The following is an 18,278-nucleotide window of genomic DNA, read 5'->3' as shown; positions in this document are numbered from 1 at the left end:
CTGGATCCCAGGTGTGGCCACTCCTGTTCTCTTCTTAGCAGTCAAGCACATTCAACTCCTGGGGAAATTCCTTAGAGAATCTGGGGCACAGATGTTCAACGAGACACATACAGAGTTTTTGTTGTTGTTGTTGTTGTTTTATCAAGGCATGATCGTTTGCAATTAAAAAAAAAGGCAGGGGGAATAACCTAAATGACCATCCCTAGAGAAAAGGACATATAAAATGTGGTATAAAAGGTTCATATGGTGGAATACTATGCAGCAGTTCAAAGGAATGAACTAGCTCTTATATACATATCAACATGGATAGATTTCAAAAATATGTTTGGTGATAAAAAGCAAGATGCAGAACAATATGAATCCTATGGTACCATTTACTTAAATTAAGAAAAATCCCAAACAATATCAAATACTGAATGTACCTATAGGTACACTGAACTATTTTAAAATAACAGGGAGGGGGCGCCTGGGTGGCTTACTGGGTTAAGTGTCTGACTTTGGCTCAGGTCATGATCTTGGGGTCTGGGGATTGAGTCCCATGCGTTGGCCTCCGTACTCAGCAGGAAGTCAGCTTGTCCCTCTTGCTCTCCCTCTGCCCCTCACCACCCCCCATTGTGTTCTCTCTCTCTCTCTCTCTCAAATAAATAAATAAATAAATAAATAAAATCTTTAAAATAACAGGGAGGATGTGCACCAAATTCATTAGTTGTCTGTGGGACTTGGGTAGTAGATAAAGGGACATTAGCTTTATGTTTTGTTTCTTAAAAAAAAAACACACAACTAGAAGCAAATATGGGGTGGGAATATATAGGTAATTTTTCAATTATTTGTTGTATTTCTTCATCGATTTTAATTTTTCCCCAGAAACAAATACACACAAAGATAGAAAACCACAAAGCCAAAATAATTTTCCTACTTAGCATCAACAATTTGATGATGGCAGTTGCCAGTCCTCTGGGTCTGAGAGGAACCTGGGAGAAGGGGATCAGAGGAAGTGGCAGACAGGTTCTGACCCTAGGATGAACAGGCCTAGGCTCTGTGATGAGAATGTGGCTGGTGGAGTCCAATGCACCAGCATTTTCAGCATAAGAGCCCATCCCAGCATCCTCCACGTGGCCCCACCACGCTGTGACTGCCGTCCCTGCCAGGGGGAGGCTAGTGCTACGTGAGGCAGTGGGAATCACACAAGGAGGACAGAGAGGAGCAGGAGGGGGTGCAGGGGCCTTGGCTGGAAATGGCCACACCCTCTGGCTTCTCTCCCTTCTTCCCTTTCTTTTGGTTATTTTCTGTGACCTCAAGTTTACAGACCATTTCTTAATGTGTGTCCTTGAGGGGGTCACACCCACTTGGCAGCACAGGTGCTCCAACCACAAATGGAGGGTAGTGCTCACTTTGCCCATCTGCTGGGGCTGAGGGGACAGGCATGTAGAGTTATGACTGCTAACGTTCTTTGCAAACTATCAATCTCTACAAACAAATAGAATTCTTCTTGTTCCTCTTCCTTTACATTTGCATATTACACAAAATAATGATATATAGAGAGCCTAGCACCTTCCTTGTATTGGCTCATTTCCCCACTCATTTATTCCTCTTAACATACCTCTGAGTGAACACTTCTATTCTCCCTTTTTGTTTTGTTTTGTTTTTAAAGATTTTATTTGTTTATTTGTCAAAGAGAAAGAGAGAGAGAGAGCATAAGCAGGGGGAGCGGCAGGCAGAGGGAGAAGCAGGTTCCCCGCGGAGCAGGGAGCCCGATGTGGGACTCTATCCCAGGATTCTGGGATCATGACCTGAGCCAAAGGCAGCTGCTTAACCGACTGAGCCACCCAGGGGGCCCTCTATTCTCCCCTTTTGAAGATGAGGAAAGTGAGTCACAGAGGTTAAGTAATTTATCCAAGGTAACCCAGCTAAGAAGTGACAAAGGTAGGATTTAAATGCAGGTCCACCTGACTGCAGGGCTATGTGCTGTATTGATACAATATGTTTTATGGTCTCATAAAAGGTCTCTTATCCTAAAAAGGAGGTACAGAGAACATTTGGTGGTTTTCTTCTTTTTCATAAAATTCTTTGTTCCAAGTTGTCTTGTGTGCGACCCCTTACAGGTGCCCACCTCTGAGCTCAGGATCATAATTTCCTTGGTGGCTGGTGGCCGAAAAACTCTCTACTCTACTCACAGGAGACAGGGGAGAAGAGGCCCACCATTACCCAAACCTGGCCTTCCTGCTCTCCTGCGTATGTCAGCCTCAGATGTCAAAAGGCCTGAATTCCAGGCGAACCAGGAATAATGCCCCAGTCATCAAATTTGAAACCAAAATTCAGCAAAGACATGTATTTGCTGCCAGAAAGCAAATCGCTTTTTCTTTTCTTTCTCATTTTTTTTTTTTTGCCCAAACAAAACATCCTCTTATGAAATATGTCCAATTTGCAATATTTACTTTCCCTTTATTTAATAACAGGAAAGGGTTTGCAGGACTTTTGTTGATTTTTGCATTTCTTATTAAAATTCTTAAGGGGGTTTTGGGGGAACTTAATCAGCAAAAAAGGAGGAGGAAAAAAGTCTCATCTGCATTCCACAGGCCTTATTAATGGAGGAAACTTGCTGTTTGTTTAAGAGCACTTTCTGATGGGAGAAGGCAGATCGTCACGTGTTCCACAGCCTTCCTGTGAATCTTTTTCCTGACTGTACTTCCTTCTCAGCTGTCTCCAGAGCTCTGAATCCCTTGTTTCAAGCTTTCTGCCCAAGAAGATGGAGCTGGGGTTTACGCCCCACTGCCAGGCTGGGAGGGAAGCTAACACTCACTGAATATCCCCCAGTACAGTTGTCTGCACCCACAGTCTCACTTCACCTCAGGTCAGCCCTCCTGGCAGCCCTTAGTTGGCAGATGAGGAAACTGAGGCTAAGAAGGATTGAGTCTCTTGTCCAAGATCCCTTTCCTCGTAGCTTACATTCCTTGGGAGTAAAAGGAAAGGACTTCTAGTATTCATGGAGTCCTTACATCCAACTGAGTCCTCACAGCAACCCTCTGGGATAGCTGGATAATCTCCAACTTTCAAAGCTCAGAGAGGTGACGTGACTTGTGAAAGGTCACACAGCTGGAGGGTTGCAGAGCTGAGATTTGAGATGTGCTCTGCCAGACTCTCACATCCATGTTTATTTCACTTAACCACATCGCTTCTTTGGGGCCAAGGCAGCATAATGTTTCTTGTCATGAAATACAATGCTCCCCCAAAGTTAAAACTCCCTCCCCCTTAGGGGCCTTGGTCCTGCCTTCCTGGGTTCCAGAACTAGACTGCACGTGACTTTAAGGACTTTGTTTTTATCTTTTCATTCTACCAGAAATATTTATATACATTATATATATTATATTACATCTAATACATTATATAATTATGTTTATTTCTAGAATAGTGCCCGTACAGAGGTAGTCTTAATAAAAAACTTGTAGATAGATAGTCAAGTTCCAGTGTTTTCCTTCTGCAGAGAAGGAAAGTGAGGACTAAAGAGAAGAAAGAATTTGCCCAAGGCCCCACAGGGTAGGAACCTGAGCTGGGACCTCCTGATTCTCTCCACATGGTCTACAACAGAGCACGAGTAAGTCTACAACAGAGACCTTCTCCTTCATTCAGCCCTACACATGGGGCACCGTGCTGGAGGTTAGGACACCCAGATAAACCAGACATGATATTTGATGGCAGGGTCCTCATGGTCTAGCAAGGGAGGATGTTTGGAGAAGTTACAATCTCATAAATGTGGTAAATGCCACAATTAAGGGTTTCAAGAAGGACGGGGGCTCAGGAAAGACTAGGGAGTAGTGGACATTTGTGCTGGGTCTTAAAAACTAAGGAGGAGTTGGCCAAGTCGGGGAGGGCATTCCAGGCAGAAAGCTCTGCCCAAGCAAAGGCCTGGAGGTGTGAACACACGTGGCATATTCAGGAACCATCTAGCAGTCTGCTGGGGAAAAGCAGCAAGCCTGGAAGGGAAAGTTGGGTTCAGGCTGTGAAAGACTTTGAATGCCATCCTTGGGAATTTGGAGTTTATCCCACGTGTGGTGGACACACAGGAAGGGGTAAAGGAGTGGAGTGGCTCTGTCAGATTTGTTTTAGGAGGGTCACTCTAGAGGCCTGGGGTAGAGGAGGGTAAAGAGGGCTGAGGGCCACCTGGAAGGAGACTGCTGCACCTCTGAGGTCAGAGAAACTCAGGCCTTGCCCACCTAAAATTCTCTATCTCCTTCCACCCTTAAACAACATCTCATCTGTCCTTCCTGCTCTGGGCACTCTCCAGATCACACACCCAGCTGGAGCCCCTCTCTAGTTCTTCGAGTTCTTATTCTTTGGGTGATGCTATTCACCCCTTCCCTTCCACGCCTGAGTCCTCGATAGCAGTGGATCTTAACCTTGGGGAAGTCCGAGACCCCCAGGAGAGTCTAAGGAAGGGATTGAAAAAGGCACAAGTACGTAAATGTTCCTCACGTGGAAGGTGCAGACCCCTGAAGCTGCTTTCACTTATGGAAGGGGCGCAATTCCAAAACAACAAGGGGGGCAGGCACCCCAGAAGCTATCAGCTACACTTTGTAAATCCCCAGGAAATGGGAAGGTGGTCCAAGGTGGCAAAGGGATTAGGGATGAAGATTGCCTTGACGGTTCAAGCGTACAACCAAGGAGGGATCCTGAGCCAGAAGAAGCCCTAAATGAATGTAGTAAGTGTCACTAAAGAAAGAAATGTCCATCTGCAGAAGAGCTGGGCAGCCAGGGAGGCAGAGGGAAGAGAAAGAGGGAGAATGCCAAGGTCAAGGATTCTGTGGACCCCAGCGGTAGGTCTAGCTTGCCCTGATGTCTTAAATCCTGGAATCTCATAACCAGCCCCTCCCTTTTCTCATTCTGTGCTCACCAAGCATCTTCGGATTAGAATTTGGCATCCCGAGGAGCGTGCTTACAGGGAACTGGTGTGTTGGCTAGAGGACACGTGTATCCGGTCCCCTTGGCAGTTACATTTCTCGTTGTCAATTAGTAAATTGGGAACAGACAATTCACAGAAGAAGCAATACAAATGACTAATAAGCACTTGAAAAAAATGTTCATCCTCACCAGTATTCAAAGAAATGTAAATTCAAACCAAAACCGAGATTGTTTTCTACCCATTAAATTAGAAAGGATTTCTTTTTTTAAGTGAATACATATTGCTGGGAAAGAGGTGGTGCAAGGGGCACCCTCATGTGCTACCTGCTGGGGCGGGCAAGTCTTCTTCCCATTGTGTCTGTTCTTTAAACTTCCACAGAACAGATCCATGCAATCTCATCTGCCTGGAAGGACCGGCCAGAGGGGTCTCTTCATGATCTGTTCACCACATGTTTACTGAGCACCTATCATGTGCCAGGCTTATGAGGCACTGTGTGCGGTAGGGGCCACATAGAAATCTTATCCCAAATGCCAAATGATCTTAAATCAAGAGAGAGGCTGGAGGCCAGTCGCTGGGTGGGCTGGAAAAGGAGGAGATGGAAGGGAAGGTGAGAGGAAGAAGAATCAGCTAACCTTCACTTCTCCCCTTCCCACCATCCAATTCTCTCTGAAGTTCAGGCTGAGACTGAGGCTCTTGGGGAACACCAGGCACGTCCTAGAGTGAAGGTTTTCAATCTGTGTCCATTCCCAGAGCCTGATTTGATTGGTCTGGGATGGGCCTAGCCACAGTCTTCTAAAAAGTATCCCAGGTATTTCAAATGAGCAGCCCTGGTTGAGAACCACTGAGAAAAGGGAAATTGGGAAACGCACACACATCCTGGTTAGGAGGGCAGGTTTTAGGGCCTGCTTCAAGGGCCGGCCACTGACGGCCTGGGTCATGTCCAGAAAGACACTTCCTCTCTGAGCCTTGGTTCTCTTCTCTGTAAAACCGAGAGCATATATCTGCCACATGTTGCCATGAGGATGAAATGAAACAGTGCGTGTGAAGTGCTTGCCAGTGTTCACTGAAATTCATGGTCGTGATCATTAGTGATCAGCCAAATATCAGCATAGGCTCAGAGCTAGCAGGAATAAGGACACAGGGCTCCCAAGGTTTCTGAAAACTGCACAGGAGGAAAACTTTCAACTGACTGTCCACTTGAGTTTTGTCTCGTGATTTGGGAGACGATCCCCATGGCTTTACTTGAGCTCCAGGAATTCTCCTTCCAGCTGCCAGTGCAGATGGGGAAACAATGTGCCATTCTAGCCCAAGAATCATACCATAGGAAGGATGGAGCCCAGCAGCGTCAGGACTGAGCTCATTTTACAAAGCCAAGTTTGCTGGCCCCACTTCTATGAAGATAGAAATTAAGATCCCGGGGCTGGTAGACCTCATTTTGCCACCACTTACTAGCTCTGTTACCTTGGGTGAACGACTTCATCTTGTGCCTCAGTTTCCTCTCGAATTCTGGGGTAATTTCTGGTCTTTGCCCGAACTGGCTATGAGGGAGGATGAGATGGGTTAATGCGGGCAAAACTCTGAGCCTGGGATCTGGTGTATGTTAAGGCCTCGGTGAATGGCCGCCATATGGGCCTCTCCCCAGCCAGCAACAGCCCTTCCCACAACAGTCTGATTCCCTTGTGGCCCTTACCCCCCCATACCCCGCGCATGGGGCTGGGGGGTATAATTGCTTATGTGTGTGTCTTATCGAGGGCCTGGCCTGATTTCACCCTCTTCCTTCGGTTCCATGGTTCACCATTACATTGAGCCACTGCTCAGGGAACATGTGTGGAACTGAACTAACCTCTCTGTTTTCCCAGATAAGAAAACCAAGGCTCATGGGGGTGGGGATGGGGGGAGGCCAGGGGTAGCTGAGGTCACACGCTGGCTGCAGGGTCCTGAGGCTCGCCTCACTGGGGAAGGATTCTCAAAGGGGGCACATCTGGGCAGAGGGCTTGGGACCTTCCACAACCTTACTGGGCAGTGAACTTGAACGGAGGAGCCGTGGAGGAAAAGGTGACCGTAGACACCCCCTGGGGACTCTCGCCAGAGGTTGGTGAGGCTTTGCAGGTGGCCAGAGAACCCCAGGCCACCAAGGGGAGGGGGAAGGGCCGAGCAAGTAAAAGTCACACTGTTACGGGTACGGTGACTCATTTGTGCCAACAGGTTGGTGAGACATAGAGAAACTCCGGGTACAGGAAGATCAGATGGGATAGCGAATTTGAAAGTTCTTTGAAAATGGTAAACCAACCTAAGAGCAGGGGCTCTGGCTTCAAATAGACCTGGATTCAGAGCCTGCTTCTGGAACTTACCTGTGACCTTGGGCAAGTGGCTTAACCCCTTGGAGCTTCAGTTTGCTCATCCGAAAGGAGGGGCTGGGAGTAGTAGCTGCCTCAGTAGGTTGCTCTGAGGATCCAATGACCGAATGTGGATAATGTCTGGCAAAGAGCCTGGCATGTGGCCATCCAGGGTAGCCGCAGTGATGGTGAGAAAGAAGTTGGGCCCTCGGCCTGGGGTGTCCTTCCTCACAATGTCCTCCTCTCCGATTCCTACGTACCTTCCGGCCTTGAAGATTCCCTGAGACAGAAAGGCCCTGTCCCTTCTCTACATGCTCCTGACTTTTTATCGAAGCCTTCCTCACAGCACTTCTCGCAGTAGGCCCCACATAAACGGCTACTGAATGAGCATGCCTGATGAACCCCAGTGGCTCGGGTCTTCCTCGTCCCTGCTCACCGTGCCAGCCCACAGCCCCCACCCTGCCCAGAGAGGCATCCCTCAGTGGTGGGATGGCCAGCAAGCAGAGACAGCAGCTGGGAGGCAACTGCCCCAGCCCCTGATACCAGAACACAGTATGTCATTTGCACTAATGAAGTACAGAGGAGAAAGGAATTTGTAAATACATTTTTTAACAATTCTACAGACTTCTTTTGATTGATACAATTGAATTCATACTTTTTTTTAATGAATACAGTTTCCTGTTTGTTTTGTGTTTAGGCCCCGATACAGATGAAATGAATGAGAACTTGCCATGTAACCCACCTGCATAAGTGGTTGATAAGTCCACTTGGGATGTTTGTTAACCAGTCAGACAGGGAAACTTGGCCCAGTTGTAGAAAGCCCTACTGCCGGGCATCAGCAAAGGCCAAAAGAGATAAAAAGAAAAAGCACCCACTCTCAGAGATTGGAGAATTCAAGAGCTGGCACTCATGTGCCCCTCGTGGGACATGGCCCTCCCCAAGCCGTAGGTTGCTCACTTGTAAGATGGGGGAAGCAGAGCTTACCTTGCAAGGACATGGAGAGGTTTGATGATAATGTGCACAGAGCCTTGCTCAGTACCTGGCAGGTGGTGGGCACTCAATGATGCCCGCTACTCTTACTCTTACTACTTGGCAATGACATGAACTTATTTTTGGGGCTTCTTACCTGACAGTTAAAATGAGTTGTACATAAGAAAATGAACTGTATCCATCACTAAGAGTGAGCCCAGCCCAATACTTCTTAACTGGATAAACCTTTCAAAATCAGGATTTTGATCTTCAGTCTCTGTTCAATGGGCATAGAGCGGAAGATGCAGTGGGAGGTCAAAGAAGAATCGGGCAGGGCAGGATCTCCAGGAGCTAAATGCCTGGCTGCCAGGGTTTTCTTCAGTAAGAAAGTTCAGGAATTACTTCGACCAGGCAACTGAACCTATGCTTTGCCCATTACTGATGACCCTGAAAACCAACCAACCAACCAACCAACGAACCAAGAAATAAAACCATTTATCTTCTCAATATTCACTGAGCTGAGAAGACTTTCCTTTCTTCCTTTCTTCCTTTCTTCCTTCCTTCTTCCCTCCTTCCCTCCCTCCCTCACATCCTCTCCATCAATGTGAAGCCCCCTATCTGCCTGGTAATTTCCCCCATCTAACTCTTCAGGACAGAAACGCCTGTGGTGTTTCTCTGCCCTTCTTGCTGCCTGTCACAGGGTGAATACCCTGCGCCTCTGTACCCCTGACCTGCCGTCAGTGTGGCGGGCCCCAGTGTCACGGGGCTGAATAGCCTGGCTCTGGCTGCCTGACCCTCGGGAAAGCCCTGGGTCCTCCCCACCCTCTGCCTTCTCCGGATGCAGGTGCAGTAGGAGCAGGTAACACTTCAGGCCCCTTCCGGCTCTGCCACTGTAACCTCAAGGAGGCCACCTGTGGGCCTGGGGCCTGACCCACTGGGGTTTTACTCCCCACTCCGCCACTTACTGCTGGGTGGCCTTGAGCAAGGTGCACAATCACCAGTGGCTCCACAGGGGGCTAGTACTGGACGCCCCCTTTCGGGTGAGGATTAAGGATGTTACATACCAAAGATTTACACTTGTGCCAGCACATAGTAAGCACTTCATGAATGCTTTCTCCTATTGCTGTTGTGCCAAAGAAGGAACAACGGCACATCAGACCCATCTCACACTGACAGTGGGGCGCTGTCCCAGTCTGTCTCTGAGTTCATAAATGCCGCACCCCATGTGCCAGCACTGTGGCATCTCACGATGTAAAACTAGTGACAGAGTGAGGTACAGTGGCTTCTAGAGGAGCTCAGTCTAGGTCAGGGCCACGTCCCTCCCGCCCTGGGTACCCAAGGGTCTCCCGACCTGGTGCAGGGATGGACACATCAAGCCAAACAGACCTGGTAATTGGTAAATCCTGTGCGCCTAACAGAGGACTGGCAAGCATGTGCCCAGCCTACAGGCAAAGAGATCCAGTGAGGTTTTCAGTGCTGCCGGCCAAGCAAGATCCCACGGCTGGATCCAATCTGCAGGTCTAATTATGGGACTCCTCACACTGCGTGAGTGCTTGCTTTGGGCTTGAGTCATGATCCTCGTCGCCATGTGTATGTAGGAGCACATGGAACAGCTTTACGGAGATATAATGCTCATACCATGCAATTTGCCCTTTTAAAGTGTGCGATTGTTCTTTTTTTTCCTACTATATTTGCAGAGTTGTACGTCCATCACCACAGTCAATTTTAGAGCATCTTCAGCACCCCAAAAACAAAAGCCCTACCCATTAGTAGTTGTTCCTCTTTTCTTCCTCCGTCTAGCCCCTGGCCACCACTAATCTACTTTCTGTCTCTATAGATTTGCCTATTCTGGACATTTCATGTAAATGAAATCATACAATATGTGGTCTTCTATCACTCCCTTCTTTCACTTGGCATTATGTTTTGTTTTGTTTTGTTTTGTTTTGGCATTATGTTTTCAAGGTTGATCCATGTTATAACATCAGTACTTCATCTCTTTTTTTTTTAATGGCCAAATAATATTCTATCATATGGACAGAGCACATTTTATTGATCCATTTACCTGTTGATGGACTATTCAGTGGTTTCCACTTTTTGGCTTACATGAATAATGCTCCTCTGAACATTCATGTACAGGTGTTTGAGTAGATATATCTTTTAATTTCACTTTTGAAAGTACCTATGGGGAGCCTAGGTGGCTCCATCACTTAAGTGACCAACCCTTGATTTTGGCTTGGGTCATGACCTCAGGGTCCTGAGATCAAGTCCTGCATTGGGCGAGCCCCGAGTTGGGCTCTGTGCTCAGTGCAGAGTCTGCTTGAGAGTCTCCCTCTCCCTCTCCCTCTGCCCCTCCCCCTGCTCACACAGGCTCTCTCTCTCTTTCTTTCTCTCTCAATAAATAAATAAAATCTTAAAAAAAAAAAGAAAGTACCTAGGAGTGGATGGTTGGCTCATATGGTAAAGTGTATATTTAACCTTATAATAAGTGCTGTACCGCATCCTTTTGCATTCCCATCAGAAGTGTAGGAGAGTTCTAGGGGCGCCTGGGTGGCTCAGTCGTTAAGCATCTGCCTTCCGCTCAGGTCATGGTCCCAGGGTCCTGGGATCGAGTCCCGCATTGGGCTCCCTGCTTGGCGGGAAGCCTGCTTCTCCCTCTCGCACTCCCCCTGCTTGTGTCCCCTCCCTCACTGTGCCTCTCTCTGTCAAATAAATAAATAAATCTTAAAAAAAAAAAGAAGAAGAAGAAGTGTAGAGAGTTCTAGTTGCTCCACATCCTCACCTACATTTGCTAAGGTCAGTCTGTTTAGTTTTAGTCATTCTCATGGAGGAATAGAGGTATCTCGTAGTTTTAATTTGCATCCCCCTGTCCTCGCTCTGAACTGCTGCGGTTAGCTCTCTGGCCTGGCATGTTCTCCTTTAAGGTGAACAAAGACAAATAGGTGTTGGTAGTAGAAAATCGGGTGCAGAAAAGAAAGAGTGTTTGGGTGGGTGGGAGGGCAGCCGGACAGGGGCAGAGCAGAGAGCTGACTTAGCAGTTTGCAGGTTGGCTGCCTTTGTTTTCCTAGCACATTGGAATCTCCTGGCTACTGGTCTTTGATTTCCTTTAATTAGCCTTCCCTAGTGACAGCGACAGGTCAAGATTTCTAGGAAGTGCTCCAGACAACTGCCTGAGAGACCTACATTGCTGGGCGTTCATTCCTGAGGGCTGAAATGCATCCTATTTCTCATCCTCTGAGCTGACTTAGGGGCTGGCAGAGCGCTTGTACTTCTGGGGGGGTTGACTTTTCATTCCCTGCTTTACTTCCAACACAAAGGAAGTGTATTATTTACAAAATATCTCTATCGCCTAGAAAATATCTCCCTGGGAAGAATTAAACAGTTAAACATTAAAACCTTTTAAAAATGCAGCCATGCACCAGCTGCCATTAGGACACCAGCCCTGCACACCTGTTTGGCATCTATCTGATAGAAAAACAAGCTACTAAAGCTTCCAGGCACAGCTGGCTCGCTTGAAGGACATTTGGTTGTAAATCTGAGCGCCCTTAGAGATTCCTTAAACAGCAATAGCTATGCTGGGGAGGGACATTTCCCAAATGCGGTGAGGAAATTTTAAGAGTTTGGGACAAAGTACTCAGAAATCAATTCTTAACCTACTAAGCTTGTGATCCCAAGCAGGAGACAGATCTATAAAGAAGTAAATGATAGGATGGCGTGATAGCTATTATGACAGAGAGATGGACAGGGCACAGAAAGCAACTGTTTGGAAGACGGTTTAGGGCTATCCAACAGAAAAGGGGACATTGAAGTTGGGCTTTGAAGGATGAATAGAAGTTTGTTAGAAGATAATAGAAGGAACAACCTACCAGTGGGAAGAGCATGCATAAGGCACTAAGATGTGAAACCATACAGATTCAGGGAACTGTGGGTTCTTAAGTGAGTCTAGAGCATAGGGTGGATAAGAGAAATGGTAGGAGGGAAGTTGCTGAGCTCAGTGGAGGCCAGATCCCAGAGAACCTTGAGGGCCAAAATAAGGAGCTTGGGCCTCAGCCATCACAGGGTTTTGGTCAGAGTATGTTCTTGAGAGAACACCCTGGTCGCCATGAGGGGGAATGGATGGCGAGAGCAGGGCTAGGTGCGATTTCACCAGGGCCTCAGTGCCCCATGTGGCCCGAGGACGTGTGATGTGCCAACACCATGCTGTGTACCTGGGATTGGAAGTCCCAGGCAGCACTCCCAGGGGAGGCTAGGGTTGGCCAGGGCCTAAAGGAGGGTACGAATCCTTCCCAGTGGTCACCCAACTCATTCTCTACAACCAGAGGGGGCTGTCGACCCTCCTCACCCTCAGGGCAGATCCTGGACACCACGTGTCATTCTTATTCTAGGATGGGAAAATAGCCAGGGCTCAGCTGGGACTGGAACAACCCAAACGCTCCAGGCTCCATCTCCTTGGTACTCAAGCCCCTCATGACCCAGTGTCCTAACCCTGGCTGACAACCCAGCTCTCCTCACGGCTATGTCGCACCCTGGGAGTTGGGCAGGTCAGGACTGGTCAGAGCCTTTGCTTTTCCAGAGTTGGAAATCAAGGTACGTTCGAGGCCCAGGCTTGCCAAGGCTCCCAGGATTAAGAAAGGGCAGGGTCAAGACTTGGACCAGGGTCTTCAGGTTCCCGAGTCACTTTTCCAGGCTGCTTCTCACAGCGCGTTAGGAAAACGAACACTGCACCATGTAGGAAACATAAATTTTCTTACATTCGTTCTCATGACTATTCCCATTTTTCAGATGAAGCACCGAGGCTCCAGACAAGTAAGAGCTGTCTACCTGATGTCTCAAAGATGCACCAAGCTACCTTCTCCGATCTGAATACAGACTTGGATCGGAATGTCTTTCCACACTGGCAACAGTCAAGCCTGCTTTGCTAAGCAAGGACCGATGAAGACACAGGCCTCTGGAGACTGTCATGTTTTCTGCACTGGCATGGCAAATGACTTGCAAAATACCACGGCATTAAGAGAGGTTTTTCTGCAACAGAGCTCTTGTGACAAGGTGAAGAGGCTATATTGCTCTGGGACTTGTGCTTCTTTTTAAAAATAACCATTTTTCTCTTTCTGACAAATAATTCAGATCCCAGGCCAGCGTCAGAGCAGGCAGGGGAAGTTGCCCCCCCTCCCCCGCCCCCCCCCCCCCCCCCCCGGTGGCACCCACTTCCTCCGGGGTCCAGGAGAGAGTGGGCCTGCTATCTCCCAGGCCGCTGCTCTCTGAGCCGGCCCCAGGTACCAGGAGTCTGTTTTATGGATGGGTCTGTCGTGAGTCAGTATGATAATGTTTCCTGTGAGAACTTTATTTCCCTGCATTGTTTGCAAAGTCTGTGTGTGTCTGAGCACGTACTCCTAATCTCAGTGGAGTCTGTGCCTTGGTTCTAAGACACCCCTGAGGGTGGGGGTAGGGGCCCAAGGAGACCAGACACGGGTTGTCCCCGTCCCCTCTGGTGGCAGGGAGAGGTGGGGGTGACTCACATGCTTTGGTCTCGCCTCCAGCCTGTCATGGGCTCGCTTCTCTGCTGAAAGCCACTTCAATCAGTCATCTCTTGGTGGCACTCAGTGTGGGCCCAGGCCTCGCTGGCTGCACCCACCCATGGCCGTCTGGGACGCTTCTGAATTAGGGCGGGAGACGGCCCTCTCTCTTGGCTTTTAGCTCCTTGGTTTGCAGATGGGGAAACCCAGGGAATTTACATGATGTGTCTAAGCTGAACCGACCGCTGGGGAGGCCCATGGTACAGCAGTCAAGCAGGGTCTTTAGAGCTCCCCGGTCCTAGGTTCAAATCCCAACTCTGCCACTTGTCACCGGGCAGGTCACTTCATCAATCTCAGTCGCTTCGACTGACAAATGGTGTTAATCGACTGACAAATGGTGTTAATCATGCTCAGCTTGCAGACCAGCTGCAAGCATTACATCAGAGAACAGATACAGAGCAGGTGCCCCAGAAGGAGTGTGGAGAGCATTCTTTCTTTCCCCATTTCCTCTGAAATGCCAGCCGGAGCTGGGGGCTGCAGCTAGGGCTACATGGCAGATGCCTCTGGGGAAGGCACCAAGGGGCCGTCAAGGCACCTTGCTCACAACAGTTCTCCTCAGACCACTTAGTCAAAGCCACTGGACTCCTGAGCTTTCCAGAACAGACAGGAAATGGCCCTGCTGTTAAGAGATGGCTATCAGTAGTAGTGAGTAGCTTAGCCAAGAGTTTTAGTAGAAGAAAAAAACAGAAGAAACTGTAAGTTGTCCCAGCTCTCCTTAACATCTTAGCCCACTGCCCGCTGGCTTCTCTGACCCCTGCCTGCCATGGCATTCAGGGGCAGCCCCACATTTTTGGTTCTGTGCTTACCTGCCTTGGTGGCATCTCTATTAATTCTTTCAACTCTCATTTTCTTCTTTTGCTGTTACAGAACTTTCTGGTGGGTATTTTTTTTCTAAAGATTTTATTTTTAAGTAATCTCTACACCTAACATGGGGCTCGAACCCACAACCCCAAGATCAAGAGTCGCACATTCTACCTACTGAGCCAGCCAGGTGCTCCGGAGATTGGTTGTTTTGATCTGCCCAGCATTTACCTCTTCTTCTAGAATCAGAACCCAGGTTTGGTTTTGAGCCCCTCCCCCAGCCCTCACTAAACACAGTCTTTATAGACTGTCAGTACAAGTGCCCAACTATTTTTGGCTAAGGGAGGGCATCTGATCCCAGCCAAGCTAATCAGATGCTCTTCTCCTGGGATCTGAATCTCAAGGGGGGATAACACAAGGACTGAAGATGGTTCCAATTGCCTCATCCCATAGAGGTTTCCTAAAGAGATGAGCCAGGTCTGCTGCATGGACCCATGGAACTGCTTTCGACCCATCCTTTCCACGGTGTGATCTGCGGGCTCTCATCCCCATACCTTCCCAGTCAATTTCATTCGCCCTAAAGTTACAGTTGTAACTTACAACTGAGGCATCCTCAGTCATACACAGTGTGCACACAGTAGCCCGCTTATCCATGGTGCATATGTTCCAAGACCCTCAGTAGATGCCTGAAACCCTACACATGCTGTGTTTTTTTTCCTAAACAAACATACCTATGAGAAAGTTTAATTTATAAATTAGGCACAGTAAGACATTAACAACAACCATAATAAAATAGAACAATTACAACAATATACTGTAATTAAAGTTATGTGATGGTGTCTCTCAAAATACCTTACTGTACTGTACTCACCCTTGTTCTTTTGATGATTTGAGATGATAAAATGCCCACGTGATGAGACGAAGTCAGGGGAATGACGTAGGTGCTGTGCCCTAGCGCTAGGCCACTTCTGATCTGATGATATGTCAGAAGGAGCATCATCTGCTTCAGGAGCACGCTTGACCCGTGGGTAACTGAAATCATGCAGAATGAAACCGCGGATAAGGGGGGATGACTGTATATATACATTGACATCTTGCCTTCTCAGTTTGTCTCATGAGCAGGGACTGGGTCGTTTATTCATTCACTCATTTATTTATTCAACAAACCACAACCAAATTCCTACTTTGTATGAGGTCTGTGCTGGGAATTGGGTGTTTGGAAAGGAAAACACAGTTCCTGCCTCCAAGCAGCCTGAAGTCTGGTCAACCGTTGTGAAAATGTACAAGTTACTCCTCAGTCTGTCATTCATGGAATAATGCTCGTTGGGCACCTCCGGCGGGCCAGGTGTTGTGCTGGGGCCGGGCTGACAATGTAGAGGACAGAATCCCTGTCCACACATCACCAGAGCAATCCACACAAAGCAGGTGCTAAAAATGACTCAGGATTGCAGAAGGTCAGAGTCTGAGGCCATCCAGAATCCACACCGCCTACTGTTTTTGAACAGTCCTGTGGGGTACTGGGGACTGAGTATTGTGGTTTTATAAACTATTCCAGTTTTTTACAGTTTTATTGAGGTGTAATTTACATACCATAAAATTCACCCATTGGCAGTGTACAATTCAAGGCTTTTTAGAGAATCTATGATGTTGTGCAACCATCACCACAATCCAGTTTTAGAATGTTCCCGTCACCCTGTGAGGTTCTCTCATGCCTGTCTGCAGTCAATCCCTGCTTGAAGCATTCAGCTAAAGGAAAATTTGAGAACCAGTCATCTCTTCTTTTTTTTTTAAGATTTTATTTATTTATTTGACAGAGAGAGACACAGCGAGAGAGGGAACACAAGCAGAGGGAGTGGGAGAGGGAGAAGCAGGCTTCCCGCAGAGCAGGGAGCCGGATGCGGGGCTCGATCCCTGGACCCCAGGATCATGACCTGAGCCGAAGGCAGACACTTAACGACTGAGCCCCCCAGGCGCCCCCCAGTCATCTATTCTAACCCACTTTCTCTACCGATGGGGAAGCTGAGGCCCAGAGAAGAGAAAGGGCCCTGCTGAGGACATGGAGTGAGCCAGCAGCATTGCTGAGATTCGACTCCAGAGAGGCCTGACTTCAAAGTCAGGTTCTTTTCACTCCTGGGAGGCAGTGCTAATAGCGGTTAAGGGTCCCGGAACCGGGCAGGGTGAGCTCAAATCCTGGCTCCCCCATTTATCCGCTGTGTGACCATGGGCAAGTTGCTCAACCACTCTGGGCCTCACTTTCTTCACGGGCTCGTGTGCAGAAGAAGAGCACCTATCTGAGAGGGTTGGTGTGTGCGTTCCACGAGATCACTTAGATGAAGGCACTCAGCACAGTGCAGGACGCGGAGTAAGTTCTCGGGGAAAGTTGGCTAATAATGATCATTTCACCACATCACTGTCTCCCAATTTCCCCTCAGAAATTTGGAAGTGAAAAAGACAGTGATGAAACAAAACCAGTCCAGGCCCCAAATGGCACTGCATGTACAGAGGCAGCTTTCTAAGAACGTGGTGCAACACCCCACCCTGGGGCATCACCGCCCGGCTTGGCCGATGGAGCAACTGCCGGGGGCGTTGCTCAAGCTGCGCGGGCCCCAGCCCCGGCCGGGAGACGCGGCGGCCGCTGTTCCTTCCTCCCCAGTTTCAGCATTGCCCAACAGGCCCACAACAGACACATTTCCTCAGCGTCCAGGGAGCCTGGCTCCCTTCCCACCCCCACCCTGAGGGGCCAGATGTGTGACTCTGGCGGGCGGTCAGGAGGGGCCAGGCTCCGCCCCCTGCCCCGCCCCGGCCACCGCCCCTCGGCCACCGACGAGACCTCGGAGCTGCTCCCGAGCCGGGGCAGGGCACCCCGGAAGGAAGGGGACGTAGCCCAGCGCTGCTTGCTTTGTGTGTCTTATCTCTGTCAGCCTAAGAAGGAAGCTATGAACATCATACCCCATGACAGCCGAGGAAACCGAACTTCAGAGAAGGCGGGGGGGGGGGGCGGGGGGGGGGGGGGGGGGGGGGGGGGCGGTGTTCGCCCAGGCAGGGAGCTCCCAGAAAACATTCCGTCCCATGAGAGGTGGGATTAGGTCCGGGTAATGCTGCCTCTATGAAGCAGGGTGGGGTCTCTGTTTTGCTTTTTGTTTTGTTTTTGTTTTTAGCACACACACATTACACCCACTTTAGACGCCGTGAGGAGAGTTCTGCCTTTGAGACGAAGCCTATCTGACTTCGGGCAAGTTGCTTAACCTGAGATTTCATTTGGGGGAAAACACTGCCTAGTGTGCTAGGTTGCCATGGTGATTAGAGAGCCTGTTTGGAAAAAGCACCTAGCATGGCTTACTGAGCTGCTCCTGAGTGCAGGGTGTGAGGGACACAGAGCTAAACAACATCCCCAACCCTAAGAAGTTCCAGTGTATGTGGCAGGAGACAAAATCCTATGGCATTCTAAGTTCTATTTTTCGGGGGAATATTTTATTTATTTACTTATTTTAGAGAGAGAGTGAGCGCAAGCGGGGAACGGGAGGGCAAGGGAGGGAAAAGAATCTCAACCAGACTGCACACTGAGCGTGGAGCCGAGGCAGGGCTCAATCCTAGGACCCGGAGATCACAACCTGAGCTGAAACCAAGAGTCAGATGCTTAACCGACTGAGCCACCCAGGTGCCCATCTAAGTTCCATTTTGATGAAGATTAGAATAAAAGAGCTA

This window comes from Phoca vitulina, unplaced genomic scaffold, assembly GCF_004348235.1.
Source record: "Phoca vitulina isolate PV1807 unplaced genomic scaffold, GSC_HSeal_1.0 scaffold13, whole genome shotgun sequence".
Lineage (NCBI taxonomy): Eukaryota > Metazoa > Chordata > Mammalia > Carnivora > Phocidae > Phoca > Phoca vitulina.
This window is presented reverse-complemented; position numbering follows the sequence as displayed.